The sequence below is a fragment of the Neodiprion pinetum genome, chromosome 7 (genome assembly GCF_021155775.2).
Source record: "Neodiprion pinetum isolate iyNeoPine1 chromosome 7, iyNeoPine1.2, whole genome shotgun sequence".
Classification (NCBI taxonomy): Eukaryota; Metazoa; Arthropoda; class Insecta; order Hymenoptera; family Diprionidae; genus Neodiprion; species Neodiprion pinetum.
In genome coordinates, this window is record NC_060238.1 from 3,326,492 (window position 1) to 3,344,230 (window position 17,739).

At 37.5% G+C, this 17,739-nt stretch overlaps 1 long non-coding RNA gene across 1 annotated transcript in view; it reads left to right on the forward strand.

Moving 5' to 3' along the window:
- The window catches only part of LOC124223135 (uncharacterized), a 56,414-nt gene that overhangs the window by 6,340 nt on the left and 32,335 nt on the right, over positions 1–17,739 (forward strand). The gene's annotated exons all lie outside the window — the stretch shown is intronic.

A 17,739-nucleotide genomic window follows, 5' to 3' on the forward strand; every position in this document is an offset into this window, starting at 1 on the left:
TTTCGTATTTTTTTTTTTTTCAATGTTTTTCAATTTTTTTTCAAATAGTTGTAATAATAATTTCGAGGTAAGGCTTACAGAGGAATGTATACGGAAGATTCATACCAAATTTCCAGTCAATCTGTTAGATAGAACTCGAGCACTTATGTCATCCGGGTTGAAAAATGTACTTTTGAGATAAACGCATTTAAAGTTTCGACTTTGGTTTTTACGTTCATTTCTATATCAGCTGAAATAGTAATTTTTACACTTCGATCTTGCGACCAAAGTGCCGCTCGTAACTTTCTCGATTTTTCGAAAATCCGTCATCGGTTTCAAGCCAAAATATTCTTAAAACCTGTAACTATAATAATATGCCTAAAAAAAATAAATAAATAATCGTCATTTTCAAATTTTTATACCAGAATACTTACCCCCCTGAAATTTTTTCAACAACCTCAAGAGATTTAAAAATTTGGATCCAATTTGAAATCCCATCATTTTCCACGCTGCAGGTATTTCCGGAATTGATTGAACCCGGGCTTCTCCATTGTCCGCAGGGGTTAAAATCGCCCCTTATGCATCGCATGGGAAACTCTAGCCATACACCTGTAATATCGCGCTCGCGAATACGCGGGTGTGTATGCAGGGGCGAAATTATGCCGGCGGATTGATCGCCGTTACAGCTTGGTGTACGTATATCGCACGTATAGCTGCCGAATATGGCGGTGACCCGCGGATATACGTTCACCAATCGACGTCGAAGCTACGGTCATCGGCAAATCTACCCCGTGTCCGGCCGTGCCGCTTGCCCCTCGGCCTGGCTGTTCTCTCTCGCCTCTGGCAAATCCACCCGATAATGTCCAAAGCACGTCCCACGTTACCGGGACCAAGTACCTCGAGCCGTAGGTTTATACTCTTCTCTATTCCCCGGCGTTGTGCAGCTTGGGAATCATCGCGGTCTGCGGCGCTGCACCGGGAGAAATTTTTAGTTCCGGTTACCGCTCAGTCCTTGACTATTTTCATTTTTTACCAAAATCAGTAAAGTAATAATTATTTCGAACCAATTCGAGGAGTCAAATTCGATTTCACTCTCCTTAAGGACTCTTCTAACAAACGTATACATACATACTGTTTCCGCTGTCCGACACCGTGGTTCGTACGTGCGTCGAGGTTCCACTCAACGAAATGAATACGTCACGTTATACCGTGGCTGACAGTGGGTTTTTGGGGGGGGTGGCCGCGTGTCTTCGTCCGATCGGGACAGCGGCAGAGGGTGTAGGTTGTAGAATATATACAGCCTGCAGCGTAGCTACATACCTAACTTATACCCACTCGGTGCGGATCGGTAGGACATCGTATAATTAATCACCGTCATCGATCACGACCGCCGTGACGTGCGGTCAAGTCTTTGTATAATAGATTCGGATGATGGGTCGAAAACCACGCTAGCCGATATGCGTTTACCTATATATATATATATATATATATATATATATATATATATATGTATATCTGTGTCTCTATGCATATATTCCGTGCCCCTCAACATCCAGCTTTGCGATAGCAACGCGAACTAACGATAACCCATATATCAACGTGTGCGTATGTGTGTGTGTGTGTGTGTGTGTGTGTGTGCACGATTGGAGAAAAAAAAAAAACAAATTTCCCAGCAGTTCCAGTAAAATTTTTTAATTGATTCAACCATTTTTTGGTGCGCTACTAAGTGAAGAAAAAGTAAGAATTACAAATTAAACGTTGATACGACAATTTGATTGTTAAAATTACCGCATTTTTCTTCTTATTTTTAGTCATATTCATTGACAAAAATTTAACAAATAACACAAATATGAGGTCGATCTTCTGAAACATTATGTTGAGTTAAATTCTTTTTAATTCGCCTGTATAGTATCTCTCAGATACTTTCACCAAATTCACCATTCTTTGGTTTTCTTAATCCTCGTCCTTTTATTCTTTCTTATCTCAAATCTTTTTATTTTCTATTTTTCTCTTCATATTTTACCGGTTTTTTTTTTTTTTTTATTCCCTCATTGTTATTTCTTCTCTGTACCTAATTCGAAATGCACGAGATATTATTTATTACATACATTTAGCAAGCGAGGACAAATATGGTGAGACAGAAATTTGTAGAATAATCAGTTCAAGATCTTGTATTCGATGTAATCAGTTTGAATTGAACAAAATTGACACAATATTCTCACGAATCGAATTGATCTGAAAAAATTAATGTCTCTAAGTGATAAAGGAAATTGATTGATCATGCCTCTTACTGTTTTATTTTTATTTTTTTTTTTCGAGCTTTGAACGATTTCATTACATTAACTAAGGTATCCTGAACTGATATATTTAAACAGTAAAGCCTTGACTGTGAAAATATATGTACCTGCATAGCTGTATCCTATGTCAGTTCAGAAGATTGCGATCATTGATGTTTTTTCCCCACTTTGGCGTTGAATTTTTTCAACGCCTGGTGAATCGGTGTTGAATTATTCCGTAAAGAATTAACGATTTGGTATTTTTTCCAACCTCATGACTAGGGAAAATTGTCCCTTTTTATTTTTCACCAGTTCGATCGATCCGTAGAAACGCGACTATTATACCATTTGCAGAATCATCACAGATCAAAATCTTTATAAACTGGTTATAAACTTTTGTTGTCACTTCGTCATCATCGTCATACCATCAACGCTAAAGCTTCGCGCAGCCAGGTGTAATATATATCTTTCTGCGGAGATTATTATTAATTTCACGTTGCTCGAGCGACTAATTGGTCCAAGGTTCTCGCAGGGGGCAATTAGCCTCTTCTTCTCTTATTCCTCTTCGGCAGATTTCATTTATACGCCGATTTTACGCTATTATCTCCGCACCACCGCCGCCGCATTGCACGGCACCTTCTTCACCCAACCTAACCTAAACTAACCTACCTTAACCTAACCTCTCACTAAAGTATCGTTAATCGGTCTTCTTTGTGTGTCTCGATTCTTCTTCCGACAATTCGTTTCAATTAATACATCAGAGGTTGTATATTGGTTATTGTATATTCATCCACAGCGGCATTATCTTCACAGCTCATTGTCAGCGTACGCAGCGAAAAAATAGTATAGTTAGTTGTGACAACTAGTTGCTACTATTTCATTTATTACATGGTATTTTAAATTTACCGTTATATCCGTACGCTTGATCATTCTTTTTTCACTTGGCTGAACCATTTTATTATTGAGAATTATATAAATGACTAATTTTTCGAATTAGTCGTTGATATTCGAATAGTTGCTACATTTAGAGTAATTATTTTCCTGTAACCTTCTCGATTCTTTAGTCTCAAATTGTTTTTCAAACGATCTAAATAATCGTGTTAAAAAAGAATTATTCGTTCCAAGAAATTCTCATAACTATATTCAGATACTCGGATATGAATCGTCATATTTTTGTATAAAATGGTATCCGAGTGCGTTAAAATCTTTAATCACGGATCTGAATTTGTAGTTGAAAATTCAAATCGGATATTATCCTTTTTTTTTTGTCTCTATGAACTCGGAACCTGTAGTGTAAGAACATGAAGTTCAAGGGCTGGCTGATGGTCGGTTTACAGCCACTTACTTAATTTCAAATGTTGTTCGTTACATTTCGAGGAAATTTACATCCACCACCGATCCAGATTCCAGCACCACGTGTCGAAATCGGTACGGATGTTTACTTCAGTGCTCAACTCGATCCTTGGGGTGCCAGACTGGATTCCCGATCAGCTGCGAAGCTCGATGATCGCGCGAGAATAATGCTCATAGGTAGGATGATTAAGCGGGAGTAGAACTAGATTCGGAGTTCTTTGTCCTGCGTGTTGTCGAACTAAATGCCCCTGTATTGTTGTGCGGCTTATCCTGCCATTGCACGGCTCAATTCGCACGCATGCACGCGACTATTCTCTGTCTCTCTCTCTCTCTCCGTGATCTCTTTGCAGTGCCGATTGTGCCGCACACGAACGCACGTCGTATACTCGACCAAGTGTACGCATGTCCATTCCACCCCTTGTGCAGCCTAGGGGGTGTCAAACGCCGCCGCGATTTCACCCTGCGTGCGCGGTATTCCCCGTATCCGTCTATACCCAAGGCCTAATCTCTAAGCTCTGTTCAGCACTAAACGCTGTCGTGCACTTTCACCACCGATGAATTAACTGCAACGCTGTACCGAAAAGGGCGACGTTAGACGGGCTGCGACGGGGGCGAATTCTTGATTATGCACTTTATTTTTATTTCATTTATTCGATCAGCAGTATATCATACACAATGTATTACATGCGCAAATAAAACATGAAGAGGCAAGTAAATTACTTGTTACGGTACTATTGCGGTAACAGATAGAGAGAATAAAATAAGATAAGAAAAACAAAAACAACTTCCTGGCGGATAATTTTGCCCGGAATTGTTTCAGGTTTGCCGATGAGTTAGAAATACGTGCCGTTTAGGGATTGTCTCATAGTTAACATAGTTACTCATCATTTCATAGTGAATCGAATGAAAACTGCGTTCAATAAATAATCAGAGTGAAAATTTCTTCCGTATAAGAATATTCATAAGAATATTCATTTCAGTGCAATATGAGCCACCGTAATATATTTACTATATATAAATTGTACTAATCCTTACAGAAAAACTAAACAAGAACTGCGTCTAACAAGAAACTATGCGTAACTAATCAGAGTAAAAATTGCTTTCGTATAAGAATGTTCCTAAAAATATTTATTTTACCACAATATGAGCCGTTTTAGTACCTAATTTATAAATCGTATTAATCCTCACAGAAAAACTAATCAACAACTAAACACAATTTCGTCATTCTACTTCTGAGTTACATAGGTCAATTGATAGCGTCATGTTGCAACTATTTTTGGTATTCTGTTTCGCAGTAAAAATAGTTGCAACTATTTCCAAATTGACATAGTTTTTTTTCGTTAAAACGTCACTTACAATCAGTTACATGGCTATGGTGCACCATAAGTGGCGAGTGCAGGAAACGTGCGATGCTCATTCGTTGGCGCATGCACATTGAGCGAACACAGCGGGTGGGTTGTTCCTTGTGCTAATTCCCGGCACGCGTAGCGCAGTACCGTTTGCAGGTATTATATAGTCGGAGGTTCCAGCGACGCGTAACTGCACAAAAAGAGCCTTAGTGTCAGTAATATAAGCGAGCGTCACTTTGCCGTTGACGTGTGTAGGTATAATGGACGGAGGCACGAGGTATAAGGTGCAGGCTTCAACTTTTTAAATTGTGTAATCCATAATCCATCAGCACCTGCTGCAGGGACGAACGCGGAAAACGATACGCATGCGTCTGCTCGGTCAGATTCTTTTCGGCCGTTATTTTCGTACGAAAACTATACGTATAGTATGTGGAAACTAATGTCCGCAATTGGCATACCATAACTGTATAACGCAAAGTCTGGTAGTTGGTAATTTGAAATTGGTTTCAGAGTTTCGTTAAGCTTCCATTGAATTTAAATAGTTTTTATAGTTCACGACTATTGAGTATCTACTATTGACGCAAATGCTTGTATTTCTAAGTCAATTTTAGAGTTTGAAATTGGGATTTAAATTGCTAATCAAGTTTTTACGTCATCAGAGTCATAGTTGTTCGTGCTCTGAAATTCAGTCGTACGCTGCTATACCTAGTTGCAACTATAATTTTAATCGTCCAAGTTAAATGTATATTTGTACTTACCAGTTTTCATTACGATCTTTAAAACTATCGTATACCTCATGTCAGAACGAAAAGTAACTTCGATAGTACATAAGTGTATAAACCGCGAGTATATCTGAGAGCAGGTGCTGTCGAAGATCATCTCGCAACTATACGTTTTGCTACAGGTCCGAGAATCGCGCGATGGTTAAAAGGAATGGCAAAAATTCCATGGGCGCAGCCTGTTTATTTATCTTCTTCTCACTCACACTAACGCACTCGGGCTTAAGTGATCGCATCAGAGTACAAAGTACATGTATATTGGCGTGGCATATGGGTGCAGTTATAACAGGTTGTATATTGATGTACGCACATATATGTATAATATCCGTAATGGGTCTTGGAGTCGATAAAAAAGAGGCAACCAGTCGGTATTAATCCAAGTACGACTATACAAGTGCTGATAAAAATTGTGAATTAGTTGTTTTCTTTTCTTCTTTGGAAATTCACGTAGAACGAAAAAGTGACACGTTTAATATTACCTTCCTTTGTGTCCGTTTCAACAATTATAATCCGATCACTATTCAGAATCTCTAGATCAAGTACTATTTACACATAGTTGACGGTTCTCGTTGTTGTTTGATCGTTTTAAAATTAGTTACCTGCTTCGTTTCCTCGAAAGTTGCATTAATTTTCACACTTAGGTGCGATCCATACCCGCGGTGTGTTATAAATTATACGAATCAACGGTGCTGACAATGAGACAAAGAGGGCGTTTTGTCCGGGTTCGGGCTCTACGTCTTTCCCAAGGGATGAGACCGTGGGGCGGCGGGGAGGCGGCGGGAAACGCGAGGGGCCAGTAAGTCGGCGCCAGGTACTGCGGCAGCCGAGTTCTTCTTATCAATGTTCAAACAGTGACGATATCGCGTCTCGTATTATACGCTATATAGTACGGCCACATCGCGCCTCGTATAATACATTATTATATTCGAGAAAAGATACGTGTGCATGTATAATGTGACCCATGTACAACGATAAATACGTGAAGGAAGATGCGATTACTAAACACGTGCAGTCGTCGTTGCTTGTCGCTGCTACGCAATTCTGCAGCTGAAATTAAAATCCCGTTACGAGTGAAAAAGTGACAAAAAAAAAATAGTCACAGTCATTGCATTCTACTAGTATGAATAAAAAACTTTTGTGATAGCAACCGGTATTACAATTTTTTAAAAACGATTCTCATCACTAATTTGCGGATTAAACTATATTTATGCCTGTCACTATCATGACTAATAATTATAGATATTATGTAAGTATAGTTGCACTCGATATTATTTTGGTTACGGTTCGGTGTCGTTATTCAAATTATTATCACCATTACTATAACTAATTGTAAGTGCCACGATTTTCATCCCTATCACTGTAATTTACTAATCGCTGTAATAATTTTTTTAGTTCTTGTTTTCGATTTTATAGTAATCGATGTAATTATAATATTACAAGGTTTATACCTACTATTTTCACCTGCACTCTAAAAATGAGCAGAAGAAAAGTGATGTAGCAAACAAAAACACGAGTCTTCAACTATACTTACAACTATTTTACTAAGAAGTCTATTCAGAGTGAATTTTTTTTATAACAATAAATTATAAAATAAACCTTAATATTCAATATAAAGATTATTAAGATTCAATAATTCGTTTCCGCGAAAGTTACTCCTTACACATATACATGTTTCATATAAGTTATAAGTTTTTTAGCTCGCTGATTAGGAATCTGAATTGAGATTTCAAAAACTCAACACGGTGGATCCAATATAGCGGAGGAAATTTTCAAATTCGATCGAATCCGGAGACAAAACTCTGTTCAGTGGTTTTTGGGCTTCCCGATTACGAATCCGAGATCAGATTTTGAAAATTCAGTATGGCGAATCAAATCCGTGACCCCGAAAACTTCCACATAGAATCATTTGACCGTACTCGATGAAATTTGAAATTTTCCTCCACCGTATCAGATCCACTGTCTTGAATTTTGAAAATCTGATCTCACATTCAAAGACAACTAAAGTTCTCCATCGTTTTATCGTAAAAATTTCTAGCACGCCTACAAGGAGGGAAAAAGCAGGAAAGACGTAGCGGCTATAGGGTAGCGCAGGTGGTCGACGCAGCGCATATAACATCCTACTTGGCGGTTTTTTGGGAAGTGAAAACAAAGGTGGTACGAGTATATTTGCGTAGATCCTAGAGCGTCCTAGTAGGTATACCTACGCATACCCACAAAGCCAATCCCGGGTTATACGTACACCTCTACACGCACCATTACCAACACGTTAAACCCTCCTACCTTCCTACCTTCCTACCTAACATCCCATAGGTGCATCAGCCTAGCCCAGGCATATGCCGCAACGTTCAAGGGGGTGGCTTCGACACCGCGTGCAACCTTTCAGCCCGCGAGGACTGCAGCTTTGTCGGCCTCTTACGTTTCCCTCTTTTTCCCTGATCTCACTTTCCGCTTCTTGGGTGGTTCTTTTCAAAATAGGAAAGAAAAATAAGAAACACAGGAATCTTGATTTCTATTTCAATTTTCACGTTTATTTTTTTCTATTATATTTTATTTATTTATTTTTTTTTTTTTGTATTCTTATTCATCGGATTATATTTAAACTTTTTCTCTACTGTTTGAGCAAAAAAAAAGAAACAAATAAATGAATAAATAATTATATAAGTTGCACAGTTTTTTTTTTTTTTTTTTTTTCGTCCATAGAATTTATCTTTTTGTTTCCGGTTCTTCCACTCAGTGCGGTAGTTTGTCATCGGAAATTATGACGTACGGTAATATATATAACATATTCTCACTTGTCTGGAGACTGTACCGAGTATTCGTTACGTGTGAACATTTTTTTTTTCGCCGTACCTCTAATGCAAATTCTAATGCAATTTTCACGATGCAAATTAATTCTAACGAGGATTACATCAGGTGAATGCGTAACCTAGGTAAACCGTAGTTATTACATGAGTATGTGTGATTTTTTATTTTTCATTTTTTTCTTAACGCAGTTTCTCCTCAAATGTTTGTGCATAAACATTATTATACAATAATCTGTTTGTCTGTCGCGTGTTTGGTCGATGTTTTTTTTTTTTTCTTCCATCATCATTTCTCTCTACTTTTGATTTTTAAAGATTCTCTTTGTCGTTTATTTTTTTTTTTTCTTTCTCCAATTTTCGTGCAACGTAACGTTTATCCGTACTACCTATAACAATGACGGATGCAAACGCGACTTGAGATAAATTTTATTCAGGTATTAAATTATTATAATATACAACAGTGGCCCTTTTACCGAATAAGATGTATAATGTTCTATCTATACGTATAGCACTGCGTATGTGCATATATATAATATATATATATATATACGTGATGGGTGTATCCGTGGCTCCTCTATACCTGATTTGTCAAGATCAAGGCAGCACTTCCTCTGTTTTCGTAATTTCCGTGCCAATATTAGCCCGCCATGTTTTCTCCCCTCTATGCATGTGTATTATACATACACACACATTGTACCTACACAATGTTTTGCGCTCGCCCGGGTTTCTCTCTCTCTCTCTCTCTCTCTCTCTCTCTCTCTCTCTCTCTCTCTCTCTCAATATATATATATATATATATATGTATATATTCAACGGCCTGGATGAAAACGAACTTGTATTGGTTGTGTGTTCTCCGCAAACAGACCAATCAATACCAATCTCTTAACTCCCCGCACACCGAGAAGGCTTCACCTTCGTACGCGCGGTAAATATTCCTTCTAATTCCATTGTAATAGTATACGCGTGTACCTATCACCTAGAGAAATTTATTTACCGAGAGTTGAAATGAAATTATTTTGAAAATTAATATGAAATATATTCGCGCTAATAACTAATATATTTTTCACTAACAATTAGCATATATCACTGTTACATGTGTATATATATATATGTATAGGTTCACAGTATTAATTATTTACGCGACGATTAAGATCTAATATAGAATTGAATGAAAAAAAAAGAATGTATATAAAAAAATATGTATATATATTCTCTTTTACTCTTGCCTGGTATATATTCCTATTCTTCGTTTCTTCCATACTCTCATTTTTCAGCTGAAAAAATATTACGGAATATCGTTTCATTGTAAGCGATCGTTGTAAATGGCATGTGTTATAGTTGTAATAATTTGAATATAAATACAAGCTTCTTACGCATATTGTAGGTATAAATACTTGCGCGCAATGTCTACCCACGTTATGCTCAATTTACCTGTTGCCCAAACTGTTACACGCTCATGCGTGTATAACGAGCGTCGTTATCAGATAATTAAACGATTCGTTTGGCCACTTGCTGTTATAAATACTTGTGTACTGTGTCTCGCGACCTCCGCCGACGTTATTTTGTAACTATTACATACCTACTTTCGATACAACCTCGCGCAATAAACGAACGAGCAGCATTAAATAATCCGAGTTATCGTTAGCAATTAAACGTTACCAAGGAAGATGTGCTTACGATGAAATCAAGAATCTGCGATGAATAAAAAAGTCCTGCCCTGAAACTTGTCGGGATCCAGACGAACAGATATATTCGATGCGACATTTGTATTGTTTTTTTTTTTTTTTTTAATTTCCAGAAAAAAATTAGTCGACGTAACTATTATGTATAGGAATCAACTATTTTACTATTGTTGCTCGATTGCCTCGTGAAATATTTTTTTGATCGACATGTAATATGATTGTATAGTTTATTTTTGTCTATATTCGAGCTTCTTGTGATTAGTGAAATTCACTACATCAATTATCGATAACAATCGTCAACCAAACTACGTATATTTTGCTCAGAAGTTATATATCTCAATTCACAGTAGATATACCTAATTATTTGGTAAATCATTTGATTTCCTATCCAACGTCTGAAGTGTTTAAATTAACGGTTTCTACAATTTCGATGTAATAAAACTAAGCATGAGAATAGTAGTTTTAGTAATCGAAGTATCCCGACTTACTGCGAGTAGTTACTTAAAATCGAATAATTTAAAATACTTTGCGAAAGGCTTTCTTATCTCTCGCTTCGCGTACTCGGGTTAACACAAAAACGAGAAAGAAGAAAAAAAAAGCCCAAAGAGCACAAAAATGAAAAACAAATACAGAGCGATGGTACCACGTAGGTACGTATAAGAATAAAAAAAAAAAAAGAGATAGGTTTGAATTGTACATAAATTAGCCTTCACGTGCAGGTCGAAGAAAAAAAAAATGTCAGTTATTCCATATATATATAATACTTGACGACTCTCGAGGCTTCTTTTTTAAATTTTTTTTTTTTTTTAGTTTTTTAGTTTTTTTTTTTTTTTTAGTTCTTCCCCCTCAACATAATGCAGGTATATTATTTCCTTTGAGGACGCCGCGGAGACAGCACAAACGTACATATTATATCCGCGGTTTCTCTAGTCTTCCGACGCGTTCTACGTGTACCTCTTTTGACTTTTGAAGAACATCACCGCGGAGCTAAGATGGTCTTCCATACCTTACTTCGTGTGCCTACCTGACTTACCGTAGGATGAGACAGACATACCTTGCTGCACGCGGTTCCAATCTCGTGTTTGCGCCCTCGTAGCTGGACAAACAGCGCGGCTCCTCTGAATGTCGAAAATAGTCCCACAACATGCCCGAAGTTTCTTCGATTTTTTTTTTTTTTCCCCCTTTCTCCCTTTCTTGCCGGGGCCCGTCATCTACGCGCGTCTCGGAAAATTATATTCAGGGCATGGCCATCGGGCCCCTCCCACCCCCCAACCGCTTAGGATCGTGTTTTGACTCGGAAATGCCGAAAGAGAGCGAAAGAGTCCACGGCTGGAGGGAAAGGAAAATAGAAAAGGGAAAATATCGAGTATTATGGTGGAAAAGGAGGAGGAGGAGGGTCCCGGAATTAACCGGGAAGAACGCGCCAGTCATTCGCGGGGTGCGGTGTCGAGTTACGTGGCCGGTGTGTAGTGCCCATAATACACAACCGGCGGGCTTTGGCTCTATGCTGCACCATCGGAGGAGAACCCTCTTTGTTTAACTTTCATTTGATAATGGCTCACGTATTATATGTTTTACTCAGGATTAATTATCATTGGACGATCGCTGAGTGCTGCTGAGAGAGAGATTCCATGCAGCACGAGTTCAAGTTACACTGCACGATTACGTGTGTAATATCTCTTTAAAACACCGCTCAAGCCTCGAATTTTCGAAATCTGTGAGATTATACGTGAGAAACGATATGTGAGCTAAATTTTGAGAAAGATTGTAATTTTCACAATTTTTTTCAATTCTAAATCTTCTCCGACAAATTTTGATTCGATTAATACACCCGCACACGCTTTGCTTATTTGAAACAATTTTCGGATAATCACTAGTTAGAACTACAATTTCAACTAAGCGTCATTGATAATATGGTTTGATTGAACCTTAGTTATCTGACTTCTGACGTGTAAGGCTATAGTGGCGTTATCTGCTTTGCAAAAAAACGTCTAGGCGCGATTTATAAAATTTTCTCATACTTTTTGGGATTAATTTGACTGTTTGACAACGGCGAAGACAACTGTTCTCATGTTATAGCTAGTCCTACTATCAACTGAGTAAATACTACTAATCCAAAACTTCACGAACTTGTTCGAGAATTTACATTAGAATTTTGCCATCGGTCTTTGCTTACTATTCAATTCTTTCTCTCCAAGTCATTGAAATTTTGAAGCAGTAGTCTTTGATACTGTTTGCAGTCAGTCCAACTATTTCATGATAGCGAAGACTACTATTCACCCATTATATGCTGGTCCTACTATTTACTCAGTAAGCACTACTAATTCAAAATTCCATGCGCCGTATAACGAATTAAATAGTTGCAACTATATTGAACCACAACCAATCATATTGTTTTTCGCGGGTGTCCGAACTGTACAGAATCCTAAATTTTCACCCAAATCGCAGTACACAGTCAACTATAGCCAACTATATTGTTTTTCTCGAGTGTTCGAACTGTACAGAATCCTAAATCTTGACCCACGTCGCAGGATCGCCTGTTCATCAGTCAACGTTAACTAAATTTTCGTAAAACAATAAGTACACATCGGTGATCGAGCTTTAACGTCGCTTGTTCAGGTACATGCACCTGACAGTTGCTCCCTGAATAGTTGTTCTCGCAGCTGCAAGGCAGCGTTTGAGCGTCGTTTAAACTCCTATCAAAGCTTCAACTTATCGGATCGTTGTGTGCATGAGAGTCCTGGGTGAGGGAGGTGGAGTATCGTTTGACTTTGGATATCAGTAGGGTATGCGGAAGATGAACAATCGTTTTACAGATTCCGTAGTGAAGCATCTCGCGGGCGGGCGTTGAGGAGAGAGTGACTATACAGGACACGCCGGCAAACATTTGAACACCTCAACGACGGACATCGTATTGACGATCCTGACGCGCATAACCCGCTTCTAGAATCTTCGACAAAATTTTTCACGTCCGAATCCCCGCGTATTATATACCCTCCACCTATAACTTATAGGTATATTCCCGTAGGTGCCTTATATACCTTATACCTAACCGTTGTACTAGTAGGTCGATCCGATTCAACGATTCCAATGTTGGCGCTACTGATTCTCGCGCATATATTTATACAAGCCTTAGTACTATTTGCCGGGCATTAAAAATCGAACCCGTTGCCTCGATGCTTGTTCATACACACCGTATTGTACATCCAAACACACTCACACACAGACTAACCCTCGACGAATAATTTTACTCCGCATTTTCTGCAGCATCTTCGCGAAACTCGTTCATCCGCGCGTTAGACCAAACGATGTTTCACACTTTTCTTCTACTATATGTATTTCGTTTCCGTTTACCTCACGGCCATTTTCCGCTTTGTTTACACCCCCTTTTGTTTGCTCTCATCGATGAGGCTGTATTAGGCGGGTACTTGACGCTTGTTTATGAACACAACGGAGAGACAGGAATTGCTTCATCTCCTCGGGAAATCCTCGCGAGGGAGAGGAGGAGGGCCGAAAAATTCGTTGGCGAAAATCAAGAGGGGAAGCTTGAAACGTAAAACATCAAAAAATCGCTACGACAACTATTCAGAAAACAGGATTATTAAAATTACCACTAATTATCGCGCAGTTTTAACGGTCTATTCTTGCAATTCTTGCAACAACCGTAATTACTCGAATATTAACGCGTGTGTATGCTTGATTGATAAATGATCACTATGACGATAAAAAGATCGAATAGTTGCAATAATTAAATAAAAAATAAAAAGTAAAAAGAAAAAAACCAACCGACTATCAAAAGTAACCAATCGCAAACTTTTATCGTAGAAAGAAAAATTACGCAGGAAATTCTGAGCTTCTGAGCTTCTTTCTTTCTTTCTTTTTTTTTTCTGTACCGCAGAGATTTTCTCATTATCTTCAGACAGTGGTTTAAATACACTTAGGTTGTATTTTACCTATAATACGATAAGCCGGTTGTGTACAGTCGTAAGAATCAATATACCGCAAGTAGATGTGTACTTATAATAGATCAACCTATTAATCGATATCATCGCAATGTAATGTAGGTCAGTAGCAAACAATTGAAATCAGTTATTATCAACTAATTATATCCGTATATGAATCTACTATCTGTATACGATATTTTATCTCTAAATCAATCCGACGTTACGCATCGTCTCGCATCTTTGTAATCCGCTGTTATACCGATTGCGTATACAGATAGATCATATTCTCGTCAAAGATCATATCTTAAGAGGTCGAGGACCCAAGTTCGATTACCTTTCACGATTCCTATGTTTTTTTTTTTTTGCCCCTTTTTTCTTTCGTCTTTGACTCGTCAAGTTACTAATTTTCTCTCCATTCCTCCATGTTTCCATTCTCTCTTCCCTCTCTCGTCGCCATTATTCTCCCTCTGCACTCGATCGTCTCTTATCGCATACAAGCCTAGCTGCCGTAATTTTCCGTAAAACTTCAGTCAGAATCGTCGTATCTACTATTCAGATATTCCATGAATCTGTCCGTCTACTTATTCCTCGTTGTTTTTCCACTCTGAATCATTCGAAGAATATATTAATATTGTTTTATTTTCAATGTTTTTTTAAATATTGTCTTTCAATTTTTCTTAACCTTAATTCTAACAACGAATAAACAAACACTCGAGTGCATGTTACGCTGTTTTTTTTTTTTTTTTTTTTACTTCATTCTCTTTACTAAAGAATTGCAGAAAAATGTTTTATTCGATTATTTGATGTAATAAATTTAAATGAAATATTTTTTTTTTTCTATCGTTTCTTCTTGCGAGCATCCTTCGTACGTATATCCTTAGCGATCGTGCGAGTAATGAAATTATCTTCATTGCGAAACACGATGACATTTTTATATCATGTACATAATATGGTTCTTTTTTTTTTTTTTTTTAATTTTTTTTTTTTTCTCTCTTCACCCCGACTTATCTCTTTTAGCGAGAAACGCGGTTGTAAGGTTGATTTACCATATACATGTATACACGTATGTGTAACGATATCAGTCGCAGACCGCAAAGATCGGTTTGTATATTTACCCCTCGTCTCTGTTTCTTTTCTTTTTTTTTTCTCCCCCTCCCCCTCTTCATACTTCTTTTCTATTATTTATCCCTCGATCTGGTCTCTCGGTCTCTTATCAACAAAAGATCCTGAATTATTTGTCCGCAAACATCGAACGCGGACACTATCACTCTCCCTCTCCCTCTCCCTCCCCCTCCCTCTCTCTCTCTCTCTTTCTCTCTTTTCTCGCTTCACTCGCTCATTTATAACCGTATTATGTGAATATGAGAGGGCAGGTAGGAGTCGAGTCGGGGCAACAATATTGCCAACAAAATTCAGTAAACCCTTGCAGCGTCTGTTGAGTGTTACTCCAAATATTACCAACTCAAACATCCAGATGTAGAGACCTGCTTTTCATCGCACCTTGTACACACCTATACCTACCTGTATATGCAATCTATGCACATGTGTAATGTATAATACGCACACTCACACACACACACACAGGCTTACCGTATGCACGTAGATACGTCGCGTTGCATGTGTGTACAAAACTGACTCGTGTCTATACGTATAGTAGCATGCACTGTATGTACCCTATCGTATATTAAATATAGGTATAATAATACTAACTTTACTTCTCAAACTCTCGGGCTTCCGAATTGACTGGCAAAGATTTGTTCATCGCTGTTTATACATAATATATATATATAGATGTGTATACGCGTGAAACTAAAAACAACAAATAATTACCAGGCAGATAATGGCGAACGATATTGTATAAAACTCGTTTTATACTTAATTAATTGTTTATACCGTTACAGATTTTTTGATGAATTATGGAAATTGGAGTAAAATGGAATTTTTTATTTTCTTCAACGTCGATTTCAAGATGTAAAAGATTGAGGAAGATAATTGAGAAGTGACGAATTTTTACTTCGATTCGCAGGGTTGACATGAATAAATCGAGTTTCGAAATCAACTAAACATTGGGTCAGGTGAAATTAGTTGATATTAGTTTGAGGTTGATTTGAAATAAATAAATATCAAGCAAGACAACACTGAATGAATTGGAATGACGAAAGAACAATTTTGATGTACGAAGCAACTTGTGTAGTTCGGACTAACTTGATGGATAAAGAACACTTGTGTTATGTATAATAGTGATTGTGTCGATAGTGCAGTGATTGTTTCGTGACCTGTTACTTATTCAATATGTGCGAGTATTGGTTCAATCGATCGTTCAAATATTAGTTAATATGCTTAACTAAATATTGGCGGGAATAAACATTGACTTCAAATTAGTTGTATACTCGTTGAAATTAGCATAAATATTCGCTATAGGTATAATCGCTTGTGAGGCAATTATTATTAACGATTTACTCCGGATGGATGAAATTTTTACGTTCTATAATGCGATTAACGAATAAGAATATACTTCGATGATCGCTGATGATGAAATTAAATTTAACAAATAAGCTACAAAAAAAAAAAAAAAAGGCTCACCTACAAAAGTTTCGTGGTTTTGAAATATGTAATTGTTTCAGGTACTTTAATTGCGGTTATTTTTTTCGAAGGAGTCGCTCTACTTTCGGATATTTCGCAATAGAGTTGACGCAAAAACAAACGAAACGATATATTTAATCGACAATAATTTACTGCCTGTCTTTTATAAGGTATTTGCTAATGAAAAGCATGAGGTGTAGAACCCGTTTAGCACAGGTGTGACCCACATTTTTATGCCTTATTCTCTGTTATTTTCGCCTTTGTATGCTCCTCGATATCATTTTGCAATACGTATAATATACCTGCACACTTTTTATTATTCATCAATTGAACGAAATTGGTTTTCTTCGAACCATAAAACAATCAGATCAATTTATTGAAAAGAACTGAGACAACAGTGAATTGGTTTTTTGACATCGTTGTCTTGAAAAAAAAAAAAAAAATAGCGTTACGTTTATATTGTTTATAATAAAACAAGCAACGTCGTGTACATTTGTCCACCTTAAACCCAGAAAACTTTTGACTGACATGCGTAATTTTAAGATCACTTGTGTAGGTTTTCATTCCTCGGTTGGTAAATTTGATAAATTTCAACAACACCCGGTTTTCAATCAGTTGAAACAAATTGTTTGCGTATAAAATCGTATCGTTCAACGAATGGAAAAATTCGTTATGTAAGGATATTTTTCAAAAACAATTCACCTTCACGACGTTTAATTAGGATAATTGACGGAGTGTGCAGCACGTATGAATTCGCCATCATGCGTGCAAATCGGCGAGAAATATATTACGTGCAAACCTATTCGCACATGAATGTGTATCGCCCCCCAAGTATGCACACTTTATACGCTTATGGTTAATACACAAATGTGTATTTCGAGGTAAATAAATAAATATTTGGACACGACAGAGCAAAGCAACTCAAATATGTTCAACTAATGTCAGTGCCAGCATCATTTCTCTTTCTCTCTCTCTTTCTCTCGCTCTCTCTCT